This window comes from Manihot esculenta, chromosome 11, assembly GCF_001659605.2.
Source record: "Manihot esculenta cultivar AM560-2 chromosome 11, M.esculenta_v8, whole genome shotgun sequence".
NCBI lineage: Eukaryota > Viridiplantae > Streptophyta > Magnoliopsida > Malpighiales > Euphorbiaceae > Manihot > Manihot esculenta.
In genome coordinates this window covers 9,630,516-9,648,502 of record NC_035171.2, presented here as the reverse complement: position 1 = coordinate 9,648,502, position 17,987 = coordinate 9,630,516, and positions in this window count along the sequence as shown.

Below are 17,987 nucleotides of genomic sequence, written 5' to 3'. Positions count from 1 at the left end.
AAACCATATTTTTGGTTAATTGATATATCTCTTTAACTAGGAATTCATGAACTAAATAAATAAATTTTGCAGTCTTATCTTTTTATGACTTGTTAAACATTATAATTGGCTTTTCTGATGCTATTATTTTGAAAAATAGACTATTTGTATTTATTTATTTTTATTTTTATTCATAATAGCATTAAGAGTACTATAATAGAAGAAAAATAAAATACATATTTTTAATTGATAGCCTCCTATGAATTATAAAAAAAAATTATAAGTTTGAGCTAAAATATTTAAAAGTATGTGATATTTTGCTAAAATTATGTCTTCTCATCCTTAAAAAAAAATTAAATTTAATTGCTTTTATTTCATTATATAAAACTTTATTCACCAATTAGATTTTTATTTTTTAGAGATTTGATAAAAAAAAAATTATATGGTACAATTTGAGAAAAAAATAAAATAAAATTTATAAAATTTTTGAATTTTTATATGTTTTGAAACGAGCACATAAACAGACATAAATAGTAACGTGAGAAATTTGATCAAGTTTTGATTAGGTTCATTATTTTTTCTATTGGAATTAATAAGTATATGTTTATAAAGTTTATAAATAATGAATGGATAGTTACTTGTAACACGTAGTCATATACTTATATTTAATACAAATATAGCATATATAAATTTGATATAAAATATATAAAGGGAGCAAATGTGAGTTGGGTTTTAAAATTGGAATGATAGTATAATTATATCGTAAGAGTATTAATATTGAGTTTTTTTCTACAAAAGTTTAGACATTTCAATGTCAAACTAGTGAATACCCATATAATGCTAATTCTCAAAAAAGAATAGAGATGATATTATTGCTAAATTTAGATATACATATATTGTTAGAAGATTGTTGCATTTAATGAATTTTTCAGACTTGATATAACTTATGCTATATAAATCGAGCAAATTTACATATAATCTAATCATGATCATTGAGCTACTTTAGTTAAATTTAAGAATTAATTTTATAGTAGATATCTCACTGTATTTAAAGAATATAGTGATATTAATTGAAATTTAAATTCAAATGAGATAAAATCTACCCGTGATTATGTATTTAATTGGTGGTGCAATTACTTAGAAATTAATTATTATTATCAAAAGTACCATGGAGTTAGAGTTTATTGCTCTTAAATTAGATGACAACGAGACTTGAGACTTAAATGGCTAAGAAAATTTTTAGTAAATATTATGTTGAGAATAAAATCAATATCATTTGTATTTTGTAATTGCCAAACGACAATAGCTATTGTAAAGAATAAAATTTTCAATATTAAAAGTAGACATATTTGTTTGTTAAGAAATATAATTATATCCATTAATTATATAAAAGCCAATGTGAATTTGTAAAATATCAAGGGGAATGGGATTTGAGCCAATCTGAAATTAACAGTGATAAGAACCCAATTTTTGTGATTGGATATCCCTAAAAAAGATTTATATGGATAATAACAAATCACTTGTTAGTTCTGCTAGTACTATTCAACATTGTCCCTTGTGAGAACTGCTAGACTGTCTTAATAAGAGAATGAGATAAAAACTCCTAATGATATTCATATTCCTTATGGTTAGGTGTATAAATTGCAGTATATATCATCTGTATAATTGTGTAGTGAAGAGAACTCATGAACTATGAAGCATGTGCATGGCCTACTAGTACAAAACAATGTTGACAACAAAATCTACATTGTGTTATAAGATTGATGGAATATTAATACACAAAAAAGAGTTTTTGGTTCATAGAAACAAAAGTTTTACTAATTACTCCATATCTTAAGTCTTATTAATATATGTTTGGCTCGTAGTCCAAAAGATACCAAATTTAAAATATATATACTGAATTTTTAAATCCAACAATGAAAAATCTTTTGAAATATGTAGAAAATTATTGTAAAATAAATTTATATTTCAAAAAATTTTAAGGTCGTTGAAAATTTATTTGTGAGATTTTTTTGCTATTATAGGTTTAATATTTAAATATAATATTAAATATGACCGTTATAATTTTATTATATTATCTTAAAATTTTTATAATAGTTTATACGGACTATTTTTTTCACTATAAATAGTCTGTATCTTTATAGAGAAAGTCACTCATATTTTTCTACTTTATTTCTTCCGGTCTCTATACTTTCTGTTTAGTTATAAATTAAAGATAATTTTTTGTTATTCTAATCCTGAAAATTAAAATTTCAGAAAAACATATTTAATTTTGAGAAATTGCAAAATAAATCCTGAAGGACAGTATCCAATACAACTCAGATTTTATTATTTTATTCTATTTTCTCAAACACAAATATCTTCGTATAAATTTAAATTTTCCATAAACTAACTCATAAATTTATGATAGATATGCATGTCCAATTTTTTTTTTCATAGAATGATTCATTTCATAAAAAAATTATTCAAATGAATTTTAACAAAATTATATATGCTTTATTTTATTTTTTTTGAAGTCAATATGCTTTATTTTATTTAAAAATAACGTTTTATAATAAGAAATAATTTCTTCTATCTTAAATAAAAAAATTTAATAGAAAATAAATGAATTAAATTAAATTTTTGTAAACTGTTTAATTTCAAATAAGTGGTTTAAAAAATCAGCCATATTCATTAAAATCATCGAGTTTGAGGCTTAAGCATTATTAATGGTATTAATTAAATATAAATTAAAAAAGTAAAAAATATATTTACATCATTTAATTTTATAAAAAAAGTCTGATATCTTGAATTTTAGATATGTACTACGACATAAATAAATTATTTAAAAATAAAACTAATATGATCTAATAAACAGTTTAAATATTTTAAAATATTTTTAAAGCTATAAATAAGTTTTAATTTCAAAGGTTATATATTGAATATTATTATTATTACATTATTAATTAGTTTAAGCAATAGTTATTAATTAGTTTAAGCAATAGTATTTGTTTTTTCTTAATTCAACATAAAAACTATAAAGCCCAAAAAATAAAGTATATACAGGTCTAAACTTTTTACAAAATAGAACTTAGTTCAAACGGATCTCTATATTTAGAAAAAGAGATCCATAAGTAAAAAGACCTAAAGATCCGCTAAAGTCACCCTAATCCGAACCATATTCGATTAAAACACCTAAGCACACACCAGATTTGAAAGAATCGGCTACTGTAATTAGTGGCTACATCGGCAGTAAAAAAATCTCCCTATACAAACGGTTAAAAGTCGACTTTAAAAAAAATTCATTAAATATTAAGGAGTAAAACAAACGACTACAAATTTAGAGATTCTATATTAGAATATAGGAGTTAGAAAAATCTCTCTATACAAATAGTTAAAAGTCAGCTTTAAAAAAAAAACTCATAAACAAATCAGTCCAAAATAGAGAGAAATTATAAGCACAATGCCACGAGAGAAGACCTATCTAATAACGGTGACACTAGAGGCGGTTCAACTCTTCAATAGTCTCTTCTCACCTTTTTAAACCTCGAAAAGCCATGTGAATTACTATCAGTAGTCTCAATGCTCTTTTTCACCATTGTTGTATGAGGGCTAATGATGGAACAAATTATGAAGGCTTCTAAATAATCTGAATAGATTCCAATAAAAACAACCACACAACACTATAAAATAAAAATAGAAAGAGAATAAAAAATGAAGTCAAAGATTTCTAAAGAACGAACCAAAACCTTATATTTATAATCCTACTTGATGGCAGGGAAGAGAACTCACGTCGGCCTGAAGGTAAAAAAAAAGAACTTTCAAAAAAAAAATCTCTCTATATGGATTTAGACTTTATAGATATAGGTTAATATATTTATACTTCACATAACCTTTTTTTTATTAAAATTAAAATTATTTTAATTATGTTTGAATATGGTCTAAGACGTCTTTTCAATTTATATTACTGTAATTTTTTTATAAAATTCAATGATATAAAATATATTTTGATAAAAAAAAATACTAAATTACGTGGATTGTCATCAATACCATTAAATGGTATTTTTAGATACAACGTGCCAGCATTCCCTTATCCACTTCAGAGTTAATATGTATAGCCCTCATTTCCAAATCAGACCACATGTACCCATTAATGACTCATCCCTATATGCTCAAATGCAACATTTAAATCATACCAATCTCATCACAATCTTATCCAAATTTGGTTATATACTATGGAGCCTTTTTTTTCTATTGATCTTTTCTCTCTATACCCGTCTTTACTCAAAATTTTAGTTTCACAATTCAGTTTTTATCTAAATTTCGAAATAAATGGGTCTCTAGATGCAATAGTTCGTTAGTGCTCATTTCAGATTCTTGACTTATCACATGAGTCCGAATTTCATATTTTCGTATGTTTTAATTTTAAGTGAAAGGTTTTTTATTGTTCGCAGAAATTTTTTTTTATTTTTAATTATTTTTAGACGAAAGGCTGTTTGCTTATAAAAGGGACATAAGTTTCTTCTCCCTTATCAATGTTAATTGTTTGATAAAAAATAACCTTTTATTATCCACTCACATAATCTTTAAATATTAATATTTTGAATTGGCTAAAACATTAAACACTGATATAAAAATTATTGCCAAACAAAGTCTTAAAAATAAAATAGTTTTAACAGGATTTACCCATAGAAAATTTATTAGTGTCGATGAGATTTTTAAAGTTTATAAAATGATTTTTTTTTTAAAATTTTTTATTTGAGCAAAAAATATATTTTATTTATCAAATGTTGTAAATGACTCAAATTTAAAAAATAAAAAATATTTTTCTAAAAAGCGGAGATTTAAAAAATAAAAGTGTTCACATTTTATTAAAAAATTATAAGACTTTGAAAAAAAATATAAATAAACTATTAAGAAAAGCCTAATCACATAAGTAATTCAATTTTTTTTATATTTTTTCAATTTATTATAAATATTTAAATCATAATATAGTTTTTAAAATTTTATAAACTTGTAAAAATTTGATCTAAAATTTTATTTATGTAATTTTAAAAATATATAATTACACTTTATTTTCCGGTGGATCCAATCTTATTATTATCATAAATTATTTAGATACTTCATTTTGATATACATGATAATTCTTTATTTGAAATTAAGAATTTTTAAAAATTTTCAATCAGCTGATTTTTTTTAATAATTCTCTTAAATAATTGTAAAATTCTATTTTTTTTAGTTTAAAAAATATTTATTTTAAAAGAATTTTAATTACTATATAATTTTACAATAATTCATTTAATTTTTTTTAGAAAGTGAATCATGAGAGATTAGTGAAATTGGAAAATAAAATACAACCTTCACATTCCTTTGTTTGGAAAATAAAGAATGAAAAAAATAAAGTTTATTTATTTTCTATCTAACTTAGTGGAAAAATAAAATTAAACTTGATGACCGCTGGATTTCTCCACCCCAGAATAGGGGCTTGACCCCAGCCTAAGGCCCATGACACAGAGGCCCACGTACTTGATACCCCCCAACAAGCCTGGCTCATCCCATCTTCCGGGCCAGGCTCGACCAAGCTTCCTCAATCAGTCCAGCCTGATCCCTGACCAGCAGACCCCTCTCAGGCCCAGCGTCCAGCCCAACTCTCAGCCCAGCCCGGGGTCCAGCACAGTACTCACCAGACAGCCTGGCAGATCCGCTCGAACGTACGTATGAGGAGAATCAGAGGCCGTTACGCATGTAACAGGCAGCTGATACCCTAGTACACCCGAATCTGTATGACAGAGACGCGTGGCCCAATCCTGGAGAGACCTTTACACGTCACCAACAAGCAAGACAATGTATAAAAGAGGAGTCCCCTCCTCAGAAAGTTTAAGCCTGATTCAGTAATACAAAACCCTTGTAAAACTCTATTCTATTGGATCTCAGATCATCAATTGGCGCCGTCTGTGGGAAACGAAGGAGATCTTTTCATCACCGGAGTTTTCACTTTCAAAACCCACTGAGATCCACAATGGCAAACCACCAAGAAAGTAACCTTAATATTCCAAATGACTTAAGCTCCGCCCAAGAGGGGCAGCAGTTCTCTTTTTCTAGCCCTACGACGTTAAATAACCAAACACCCATCTCTCTTAATCCCTCGCCAGGCTTGGCAGGGAATACTCCCACCATGACCCTGTCTAACCAAGACATTCAAACCATGGCTCTCCAGCTACAAACCACTGCTCACTGGTTGGGGCAGATAATGCAACAAAGGGGACTTGGCACCCCAGTAAACGCACTCCCAGTAGTGGAGGAACCCAGAACCGATGAACCCCGACCCACCTCTATCCGCCTCCAAACTAACAACCACGATGCCGGAGAAGAGGAAGAACCGGAGGCCCGAATCCATGGGAGAAGGGCAAGAGAGATGATAGAAAATGAAGAGGTGGATGACTATTCTGCTGAAACAACCAGGGAAACGAGAACTGAAACAGAGGAGGAAGAATGTAGTTTGGGCAAAAGATCCAACCCAGAAGACGAGAAAATGAACCAAAAACTGAAAAGGTTGAAGGAGCAGCTTCTAGCCGAGCTAGGTAAGAAAGATCAGAGTCAAACCTCCTTGCCTACTTCTTCTCCCTTCTCAAAGGTAATGCAGCAGGAGACCGTTCCCAAAAAGTTTATGATGCCGCCGATGGCGGCCTATAATGGGGCTGGAAACCCGAGAGAACATGTCATGAACTATAAGACCTTCATGGAGTTGCAAACTCTGTCAGATGCTCTGATGTGCAAGGTGTTCCCAACAACGCTCTCGGGGCCAGCGAGGGCATGGTTCAACAGCCTGGAGGCCGGAAGCATTAAAAGTTTTGGAGACCTTGCCCTCCGCTTCATTAGCCGGTTCGTAGCCGGGGTGCCAGCAGATAGGAAGACAAGCTATCTGGAAACAGTTAGGCAAAAGGCTGGTGAATCTCTCAGAGAGTACGTCGCCCGTTTCAATACGGAAGCCCTGCAAATTCCCGAGCTCGACGAAGGAAGGGCGGTAGAGGCCATGCAAAAGGGAACAACCTCTGCCGAGTTCTTTGGTTCTTTAAGCAGGAAACCTCCGACCTCACTGGCCGAGTTGATGAAGAGGGCGGAAAAATACATAAGGCAGGATGACGCCTTAGTAACGAGTAGATTTGCCAAAGGGGTGGCAGGAAAAGAGAAAGCCCCGGAGGAAGGAAGGCTGGAGAAACACGAGAAGAAGCGTGGGAAGAGGCCTGAGCCATATAAGCAGGCCTGGGAAAGAAGGGATCAAAGGCCCCCCCCTCCTCCCAGGGCTCATGAACCACGAGTGCTCCCCCCTTGGGTTCCTGAGAAGCCTACTCCCCTCAATGCTTCCAGAGCCGAAGTGCTCATGGCAGTCCAGGATAAGGAGTTCCTCCAGTGGCCTAAACCCATGAGGTCGGAAGCAGATCAGAGGAATCCTGACAAGTATTGCCAGTACCACCGGACACACGGCCACGATACAAATAACTATTTTCAGTTAATCACGGAGATTGAAAGATTGATAAAAAGGGGGCATCTCAAAAATTTTGTGAAGAAACCGGAGGGGCAGAGGCCTCCGCCCAGTCCGGCAGCCCAGATGCCCAGGAGAACCGGAGCTGGACCAGTGAATGATGGGTCTAGTGGGACTATTAATATGATTGTTGGAGGAACTGGAGGACGGATGAGCCGTCGAGGAAAGAAGAGAAACCGGGAAGGAGAGATCAGCAATGGCGAGATCATGCAGATCGTTGAACACTCACCCATGGCCATCGTTTTCTCTTCAGAAGATGCACAGGGCATTCAGATGCCCCATGATGATGCGCTTGTTATTGAAGCAGTCATTCATAATTTTCGGGTGAAGAAGGTTCTGGTGGATGATGGGAGTAAGGTCAATCTATTGCCGTATCGGGTTTTTCAGCAGATGGGAATCCCAGAGGAACAGTTGGTTCGGGACCAGTCACCCATCAAAGGGATCGGAGGAGCACCGGTATTTGTGGAAGGAAAGGTGAAGCTGGCCCTTACCTTGGGAGAAGCACCCAGAGCTCGCACCCATCATGAGGTGTTTTTGGTGGTTAAACTCCCACTGAGTTACAATGCGATTTTAGGGAGGCCGGCGTTGTTTAGCTTTGAAGCTGTCACCAGCATCAGGTATTTGGCACTCAAGTTTCCAACGGAAGAAGGAGTGGGAATGGTTCGGGGTAGCCAGGAAGAAGCAAGGGCGGTATACTTGGCCACAGTAACAGAACCAAGCTCAACTGGAGAAGCGCTCGACTCAGAAGTTCTGGAGGTCAGAGATGAAACAAAAGAAGCCCGGACAGAGCCAGTTGAAGAATTGGAAACTTTCCCCTTATCAGAAGCAGATGCAAGTAAGATTTTCAGTCTCAACGCCAACCTCACCAAAGAACAAAAAGGTAAAGTCATGACTCTGATCCGAGGTCACGCGTCGACCTTCGCATGGAAGCCCTCAGACATGCCAGGAATTGACCCCAAAGTGATGACACACCGATTGAATGTCCTCCCCGAGGCCAGACCAGTGAAGCAAAAGAAGAGAGTAGTAGGAAGAGAAAAACAGCAGGCCACCCGGGAGGAAGTGCAGAAGTTAGAAGAAGCAGGCTTTATTAGGGAAGTGATGTACCCACAATGGTTGGCAAATCCTGTGTTAGTCAAAAAAGCCAATGGCAAATACAGGATGTGCATAGATTTCACCGACCTAAATAAAGCCTGCCCCAAAGATTGTTACCCCCTCCCCGATATTAATAAAATGGTCGATTCAACGGCCGGCTTTGATTATATGTCTTCTTTGGATGCTATGTCTGGTTATCACCAAATCCCAATGGAGAAGTCGGATGAGGAGAAAACCTCATTTATAACTGAAGACGGGACTTACTGCTACAAAGCTATGCCTTTCGGATTAAGAAACGCCGGGGCAACTTACCAACGATTAATGAATAAAATCTTTAAGAACCAAATTGGCAGGAATGTAGAAGTGTATGTGGATGACATGGTGGTTAAAAGTTCAACTTTTCAACAACACATAGCAGATCTAAGGGAGATATTTGGGGTATTAGATCAATACAGAATGAAGTTAAACCCAGCAAAATGTGCCTTTTTCATCAGGGGAGGAAAGTTCTTGGGATACATGGTGAGTGGAAGGGGCATTGAGCCTAACCCGGAGAAAGTAGAAGCCATATTGAATATGTCAGAGCCGACCTGCATAAGGGACGTCCAGAGATTAACCGGGAGAGTGGTGGCGCTTAACCGATTTATGTCAAGGTCGGCAGAAAAGTGTTTGCCATTCTTCAAAAAATTGAGGAAGGTCCCGAATTTTGAATGGACAGAAGACTGCCAAAAAGCCTTCGCAGAGCTTAAGGAATACCTCAGCTCGCCTCACGTGCTCAGCAGCCCCGTAAAAGGGGAAGAACTCCTGATATATTTGGCAGCCTCAGAGCAAGCAGTCAGCGCAGTACTAGTAAGAGTGGAAGAAGGGGAGCAGAAACCTGTTTTCTACATCAACAAGGTACTTAGAGACACTGAGATCAGGTACTCGAACATTGAAAAATTGGCTTATGCCTTGTTGTTAGCAGTCAGGAAATTCAAAGTTTATCTGGAGGGCCACCAAGGAGTTGTGATGACGAACCAACCCTTAAAGAAGGTCCTACGTAGGCCGGAAACTTCAGGACGGATGTTAGCATGGTCCGTGGAAATCAGCCCCTACTGTCTGGAATACCGACCTCGAACAGCAATAAAATCTCAAGCGCTGGCTGACTTCATAGCAGAATGCTCATTCAACGAGGAGAAGGAAGAATCATCCTCGGAGATGCCTAGAGAGGAAGGAGAGCGAGAGCTCTCCCAAGAATTTAGTTGGAAGCTATATGTAGACGGAGCATCAGGATCTGAGGGCAGCGGCGCAGGGATAATGCTTAAGGGGCCGGAGGGTTTCAAAGTATGTTATGCTTTACGGTTAGAATTCAAGGCTTCTAACAATATGGCCGAGTACGAGGCCTTGGTGAATGGGATGCTGGTAGCCTCGGAAGTAGGGGTAACCGACCTCGAAGTAAATAGTGACTCTCAACTGGTGATCAACCAGGTAACGGGGGTATATCAAGCCAGAGACCCCATCATGCAGAACTATCTTGATAAAGTAAAAGCCATAGAAGCCGAGTTCGCAGAACGGGGAGTTATTATCAGATTTCGAAGAATACCCCGGGATGAAAATGAGGAGGCAGATCTGCTTAGTCGATTGACCAAAGAAGAATTAGAGCAGCTCCCTGACGAAGTATACATACAGCATATCCGCACACCTGCTTTCAAGAAGACAAACACAGTACTACAGGTGGACCGGAGCCCAACTTGGATGAGCCCCTATCTGAAATATTTGGAGAAGGGCGAACTCCCTGAAGATAAAGACGAAGCCAGAAAGATAGCAGCTCGAGCTGCCAATTACCAAGTAATAAGGGGAACTTTATACAGAAAGGGGAAGTCCAGCCCATGGCTCCGGTGTATAAGTCCGGAAGAAGCTGCAAGGGTAATGGAGGAAATACATAGAGGCCTATGTGGGGCCCACGAGGGAGCAGAGACATTAGCTAACAAAATATTCAGGCAAGGATACTACTGGCCCACTGTTAAGAAAGAAGCAGAAGAGTTTGTCCGAAGGTGCGACGTATGTCAGAGATTTGCTAATGCCATCAGGACCCCTGCCACTCCTCAGGCAAGCATATCCAGTCCATGGCCTTTCTCGCAATGGGGAATTGACATCCTGGGCCCTTTCCCCAAGACTACGGGGCAAAGAAAATTTGTAGTGGTAGCTGTGGAATACTTCTCGAAATGGCCAGAGGCAGAAGCAATAGCAACAATCACAGCCAGAAAGATGATAGATTTCGTATGGGGGCATATCATCTGCAGATTTGGCATACCCAGAGTACTTATCTCAGACAACGGCAGACAATTTGACTGCAACACTTTCAAAACCTTCACGACGAACGTGGGTATATGGCATAAGTTCTCCTCCGTGGCCCATCCTCAGACCAATGGTCAAACGGAAGTCACTAACAGAGCAATCCTCCAAGGATTAAAAAAGCGGCTGGATGGTGCAAAGGAAAATTGGGCAGAAGAACTCAATAGTATCCTATGGGCACTCTGAACTACTCCCAGAGCACCCACTAAGGAAACACCGTTCGCACTCGCTTACGGTACAGAGGCCGTAGTTCCGGTTGAATTACAGATCCCCACTCATCGAGTTCAATTTCTCAGTGAAGACACTAATGGGGAAAAGTTAAGAAGCAACCTGGATGCTCTTGAAGAAGTTAGGGAAGAAGCGCAAGTCCGAACTGCTGCTTATCAACAACGAGCGGCAAGATATTATAATCAAAAGGTCAGAGAAAGAAGCTTAAAGGTGGGAGACCTGACTTTAAGAAACTTGGAAGCTACAGGAAAAAGAGCAGCCGCAGGCAAGCTAGCACCGACCTGGGAAGGTCCATTCAAGGTGACAAAAGTGGTCAAGCCCGGGGTATACCGAATTGAAGATATGCAAGGAAACCCCGAGCCCCACGCCTGGAACATCCAGCACTTAAAAAGGTACTTCCCTTGAAATATATGTAAAGAAAAATATTGTACTCTGAAAGGCACAAATAAATAAAATAACGCCATTCTTTACGTAATGATGTTATCTCCATTAAGAATGTTACTTCTCTTTGAAAAAGAAAGAACAAAACTAAAAGACCGGGATCCCCAAGATCTCCCGGATGCAAGACCAGGATCCCCAAGATCTCCTGGCACTAAGAAGGCCTCCTTGAGACATAGAGACCTCCTGGAGGTAGAAGACCAGGATCCCCAAGATCTCCTGGCAAAAGAAGACCTCCTTGAGACATAGAGACCTCCTGGAGGTAGAAGACCGGGATCCCCAAGATCTCCCGGATGCAAGACCAGGATCCCCAAGATCTCCTGGCAAAAGAAGACCTCCTTGAGACATAGAGACCTCCTGGAGGTAGAAGACCGGGATCCCCAAGATCTCCCGGATGCAAGACCAGGATCCCCAAGATCTCCTGGCACTAAGAAGGCCTCCTTGAGACATAGAGACCTCCTGGAGGTAGAAGACCAGGATCCCCAAGATCTCCTGGCAAAAGAAGACCTCCTTGAGACATAGAGACCTCCTAGAGGTAGAAGACCGGGATCCCCAAGATCTCCCGGATGCAAGACCAGGATCCCCAAGATCTCCTGGCAAAAGAAGACCTCCTTGAGACATAGAGACCTCCTGGAGGTAGAAGACCGGGATCCCCAAGATCTCCCGGATGCAAGACCAGGATCCCCAAGATCTCCTGGCAAAAGAAAACCTCCTTGAGACACAGAGACCTCCTGGAGGAAGAAGACCGGGATCCCCAAGGTCGTCCCGGAATTACAAGACCAGGATCCCCAAGATCTCCTGGCAAAAGAAAACCTCCCTCAGACATAGAGACCTCAGTAAAAAAGAAGACCGAGATCCCCTAGAACTCCCGGGAAAACAAAATAAAAACAGCCGGTGAGGATCTTAAAAAACCTCCCGGAGCATGAAGACCAGGATTCCCAAGATCTCCTGGCAAGAGAAGACCTCATCGAGGTCCTAGTAAAAGAAGACCTCACCGAGGTCCTACCAAAAGAAGACCTCAATAAGGTCTTAACAAAAGAAGACCCCAATAAGGTCTTAATAAAAGAAGACCTCAATGAGGTCTTGACAAAGGAAGACCTCAATAAGGTCTTGACAAAAGAAGACCTCACCGAGGTCCTAGTAAAAGAAGACCTCACCGAGGTCCTACCAAAAGAAGACCTCAATAAGGTCTTAACAAAAGAAGACCTCAATAAGGTCACCCCGGCACAGCCAGGATCTCGTAAGACCTCCGGCAGATAAGAATAATTGGTAAAGGACTTCAGGGCCCCCCAACCAAAAAAAAAAAAAAAAAAAAAAAAAAAAAAAAAAAAAGAGCTCGACCCGATAAGCCCAAGACCGAGCTCCTAGCTCGGATAGATTCATTTCTTCAAAAGATCAAGATACGAAAGCCAAAAACAAAGGCCGAGCTCCCTCCATAGAAGAACTCATAAATCCTTAGGAGGATATTCAGGCTATAATCAAAAGCCTAAATCAGTTTATTTAAAATAAATATACAAAGTCACAACGAAGAAAGAAGGACTAGAAGTCAAAAACTAGCATGACAGTTGCCATCAAATGGGTACGAGATTTGATCTCTCAGACGACAGTTAAGAGCTGAACTCGCAACTTAAGATTAATTTAGAGCTTCTGAATAAACATATGAAGTCTACATCACACATACGAAGAGTAAAGATAAATGTCAAAGAATATGAAAAACAAAAAGGAAAACTAATATTCCATTAATAACTATTACAATTTATTTCTCCGGTGAGGAAGGAGGATGAATAGTCCTTAAAGGACTTACATCAATAAACCCACCCTCACTATTTCTATTTACAGCCACCCCTGAAGGAAGCTCGGTGTCCTTCGGACCAGCGCTCTCAATAGTAGGGGCAATTTCTGACCCAGGGTGAAGGCCTTCTTTCACAGAATCAGGATCGTCCTCCTCCGACCCTAGCTCGGATCCCTTTGAAGAAGACTCAGCTGGCCGATCTCGGTCCCTCCGGCAATCTCCTCGGGGCAAAGGGAAATCATCCTCCCCGTATAGCACTGACTCGCCATCTGAGTCCACTTCGCGCCTACGAAGCTTGGCCAAAGGAATATCAGGAGCCTGTCTAGCTTCTCTTAAACCGCGATTGTAGCCAGTTACATACATGCGGTAGGCCCTATCAAAGATAGCCTGTTTCATTTCACTAGAAGCTTTATACTCATCAAGATGTTCTTCACAAGCCTCGGCTACAAATTCCTCAAACTCAGAAGAATCTTTGTAGTCCTGAAGATGAGCTTCACAGGCCTGATCAATTTTACCCTTTAGCTCATCAGACTCCTGATACTCCGCTATGTACTGATCGCGCTTCCGCTGAGCCTTCTCTTCGGCATACTTTACCACCTCAAGCAGGGCTAAACATTTACATTCCAAAACTCTGACTTCATTTTTCAGCTGTTGTTGGCGAAGGTCGAACTCTTCAGCCGAGGAAGTCAAGTCTCTGATACGGTCAGAGCTTGTGCTCAACTCCTGCTCAAGGACCTGTACCCGAGCTAAGGCCATCTCTCTCTGAGCCTTTACTTCCTCCAGATGAGTCTGAAGTCCTTCGAAATCAGCCTTTAAGGCATCAAATTGGCGCTGGACTTCAGCTTTCTGGCTAACGGCCTCATCCCTCTCCTTGAGAGCCTCTGTCATAGAGGACAGCTGCTCTAGCACTCCTCTACAGCGAACCTCCAAGGTAACTGCCCTCTCATCAGCCTCCTGGAGAACATTGCGAGTCCGAGACAACTCATCTTCTAAGGACGAGGTATGCTTGGCCGTCTCGGCTGTTTTCTCTTCAGCCTTTTTGAGGGCCTCCAACGCAGAATGCAATTCCACCTGGAGGGACTGGATCTGCTCCCGAGCAGCTACCAAATTGCCCCTCGCATCACTGGTGGCAGATATATTCTCCTCCAGACGTGCCTCTTCAATTCGGCGATCTACGGACTCCCGGAGGGAGCGATCACGGATATCCACCTCCATAAAGAGGCCCGTCACCTAACATGAAAACGCAACCATCAAGAAAAAGAAACAAAGCAAACTGAAAGGAGGAGGAAAAATGACTTACCATTAGAAGCATCTCCCTAATGGACGATCCGAGCTCCTCACGAGAGCGAGACTGGAAGGATGCTTGCTCCTTGGTAAAGCTGGATAAAAGGCCGGTCAAAGCAAGAAGGCGTGGATCCGAGGCCTCTGTGGCTCCACCAAACATTTGCTCCCTAAGAAGATCGGCAACAGCACTGGCCGGAGACTCGGATGTAATACCCGACGTCTTTAGAGAATTGCCAGGAGAAGGCAATGACGGGTCAGCAGCAACACCTTTCCCTTTCCCAATGGGAGGAAGAGCTGGAGAAGATCCTGTTGCAACCCGGGACTTCTTCCGGACAGGAGAAGAGGCAGATTTTCCAGAAGAGGCTGGGCGCTTGCCTCCGATCTTTGCTGGAATGCCCTCAGAACCCTCAGGTTCAGTCCTCACAGGGACAGGGGCACTTTCACCAGAAACCTCTGGACTTTGATCCCCTAGGAGGATGATCTCCATCCCCGTCCCAGAGGTCTCCTTGTCTTCAGCAGGGGACTTAAACTTTCCCCTTGACACCTCCTCAGTAGAATGGGCAGCACCCTGTCCCACTTGTTCAGTAGACTTTGAGCTCAACCCACCACGGCTAGATGGCTGAGCTGATTTAGTGCTGTGAGAGCTCGGCTTGGAAGCTCGAGAAGAAGTTTTACCAGACGGCCGGCTGACCTTCTCGGAGGAAGCGACCTGAGCTAGCTCTATAGCAATCTCAGTTACAGAACGCCCATCCCCAAAGGCGTCAAAAATTGCGTGCATGTTCTCCCGAGACAGGTCAAGGTTCTTGGGGAATTTGATGCCGTCCATTTTAACCTCAGAAGCTGCAAAAAATAAGAAATTATACCGAATCAGCATATTATCTGATATTCTTAACAACGAAGAAACAGAATAGCCGGACAAAGCACTATACCCGTGTCCTGGATATCCCTAAGGTTGGCCGCAAACATACACTTCTCGACATCATACTTCCTCTCAATGGAAGTCAGTCGAAGCAGCCCAACCTGCTCAATAAGACTCAATTCGGGCAGATCATTACAGCCCGGAAAGATCTCCCCCCAACTTAGGTCCACATCCCACGATCGGCAGGACCCTAGTTTCAGCTCCGCCACAAGGAAATTCTCTATCCACCCCTTTATAGAATCCTTGTAGCCCGTAAGAAGAGATAGCCCATGGCGGGGGGAAAAGTAATAGAAGTTTTGCTTCGCCCTAACCAGGCGAAAAAAAGTAACAAACAGATAGGCCGTAGGTGTGAAACCCCAACACAGACAGATAGACTCGAAACAGGACATAAATAAAATGGAATTTGGGGATAACATTCGAGGAGTTACCCCAAAGTATTCAAAGACCTCAATAAAGAAAGGGGAAAAAGGAAATGGTAGACCAAATTCTCTCTGCTTTAGGAAAAACACTATGCTACGACCCTCTTGGGGATCCACTAAACCAGGAGGGGGAGGGTAGGGAAGAACTATCCTCTCATTTGGACGAGGTGCTCGAATAAAATACAACGGAGTATCTAGAAGCCTCCGGGAGATGTGATCAGTTATATTGGAAGAAGTAATACGTGACTCAAGGTTAACAACATCAGGAAGCTTTGAACTTGCCATTGAAGAACAAGGGAGCGTACCTGAGAACACAATAAGGTGAAAAACGCAAAAGGAGTCGCAGGAAGCCAGAGAGCAGAAGAGAGCTAATTTCTTCGGAAGACAGAAGGAATTCGAAATGAAAGGCAATGATGAGACGGAACGTTGATCTGAACAGTTTTGTCTTGGAGCGGCGCGATCATTAATTGCTCTCGAAGTTTACCCCCTCAACGGTTAAGTAATAACCGGAGAGAAGGTAAAGGGGCAAAAGGATGATCGCTAGGCTTGTCTACATCTATCAAGGGCCAGGTCCACAATGATAGCCCATCACTTAAAGGCCCAGGCAAGCCCAACTTGTTCAGACCTGATCTCCAGCCAAGACAACGTAACCCACAAGATTCATCACTTCACCACATCCATGGCAAGTATCAAGGAAATGGAAAGAAAAACTCAAAGATGCAAGCAGATGAAAGCATGATAAAGGTTAGACCTACTCATCACATAGAATATATAAGATTTGACTTGTTAAAACAAGGGTACCTCGGATCTATACTGAGCTGAGAGCTTAGAGTTCGACTTATCAGAAGCCGAGCTCATAGGTCGGAATAGTCCAGCTCGGACAACATGACCTGAGAGCCCGGCCAGCTAACTCAAAGCTCAATTCATCTAAGTAGAGACCGAGCTCATAGATCGGTCAGACAGGTCGGCTAGTCCAGCTCGGACAACGCACCTGAGAGCCCGGATGAAGGAGACTCAAAGCTCAATTCATCTAAGTAGAGACCGAGCTCATAGATCGGTCAGACAACCCAGTTTGGAAATATGAAAGCCCAGTTGGCTAAATGGGTCCGAAGTCCGGCTCACGAGTACAGTTAGTTCAGCTCAGAAAAAACAAATTTCAGTTAAAGCTACGAAGAAAAGCAGTTTCAGTACTCCATCCATGGTAGAGAAAGAACAACTCAAGTATGAACGAAAACGAGAACTTCATTAAAAGAAAAGCACATTACAGCATGTTACAAAGGCCTACACTACGGGACGAAAGACTATCCTTAAAAGATTTACATAGCCACATGCATCATCATCAACAATTACATCGTTATCACCTATCCTACTACTTCGGCCTTCGGTCCGGAGAAACTCTCGCAGCTCGATATGTGAGTTTGGCAGAAAGAGCTGCAGAAAGCCAAGAAGTTAATCCTCATAAGCGTTTCCCATGGACCCTCTGTAGGACGGCATTCGGTTGCCCAAGTGTGATACGCGTGACAAACTCACATGTCATATGCTGTGTGTATATCACGCATAAAAAACACGGGCTTCAGATTACGACCTCAGGAGGATCGCCGGGCTAACGTGTGAAGGTACCAGCAGAAGCTTGGCTGAGTGTAGCAGATCTCAGTCTCGCGTAATACTGGTACTTCACATCAAAGAGACTAATAATACTGGTGCTTCACATCAAAGAAAACAACGAACCGAACACTTGAGCCCTTTCCATTTATATCCAAAGAAGGCAGCAACGGGGGAGGTCGGCCAGAAGATCTGGGCAAGATAATTTCAGCAACTTGCCGAATGGTCCCACCCATCAACCGCCCTACCAGACGGATCCCCAAAGCGACATTCAAACTCCTTAGAGGTAACATCCACTCCCCTGAAATTCTGAATTGACTCATCTTCATCTCAGGTACTACGAAAGAGTCCCAAGACAGAGATAAGTCAGCACAATTTTCC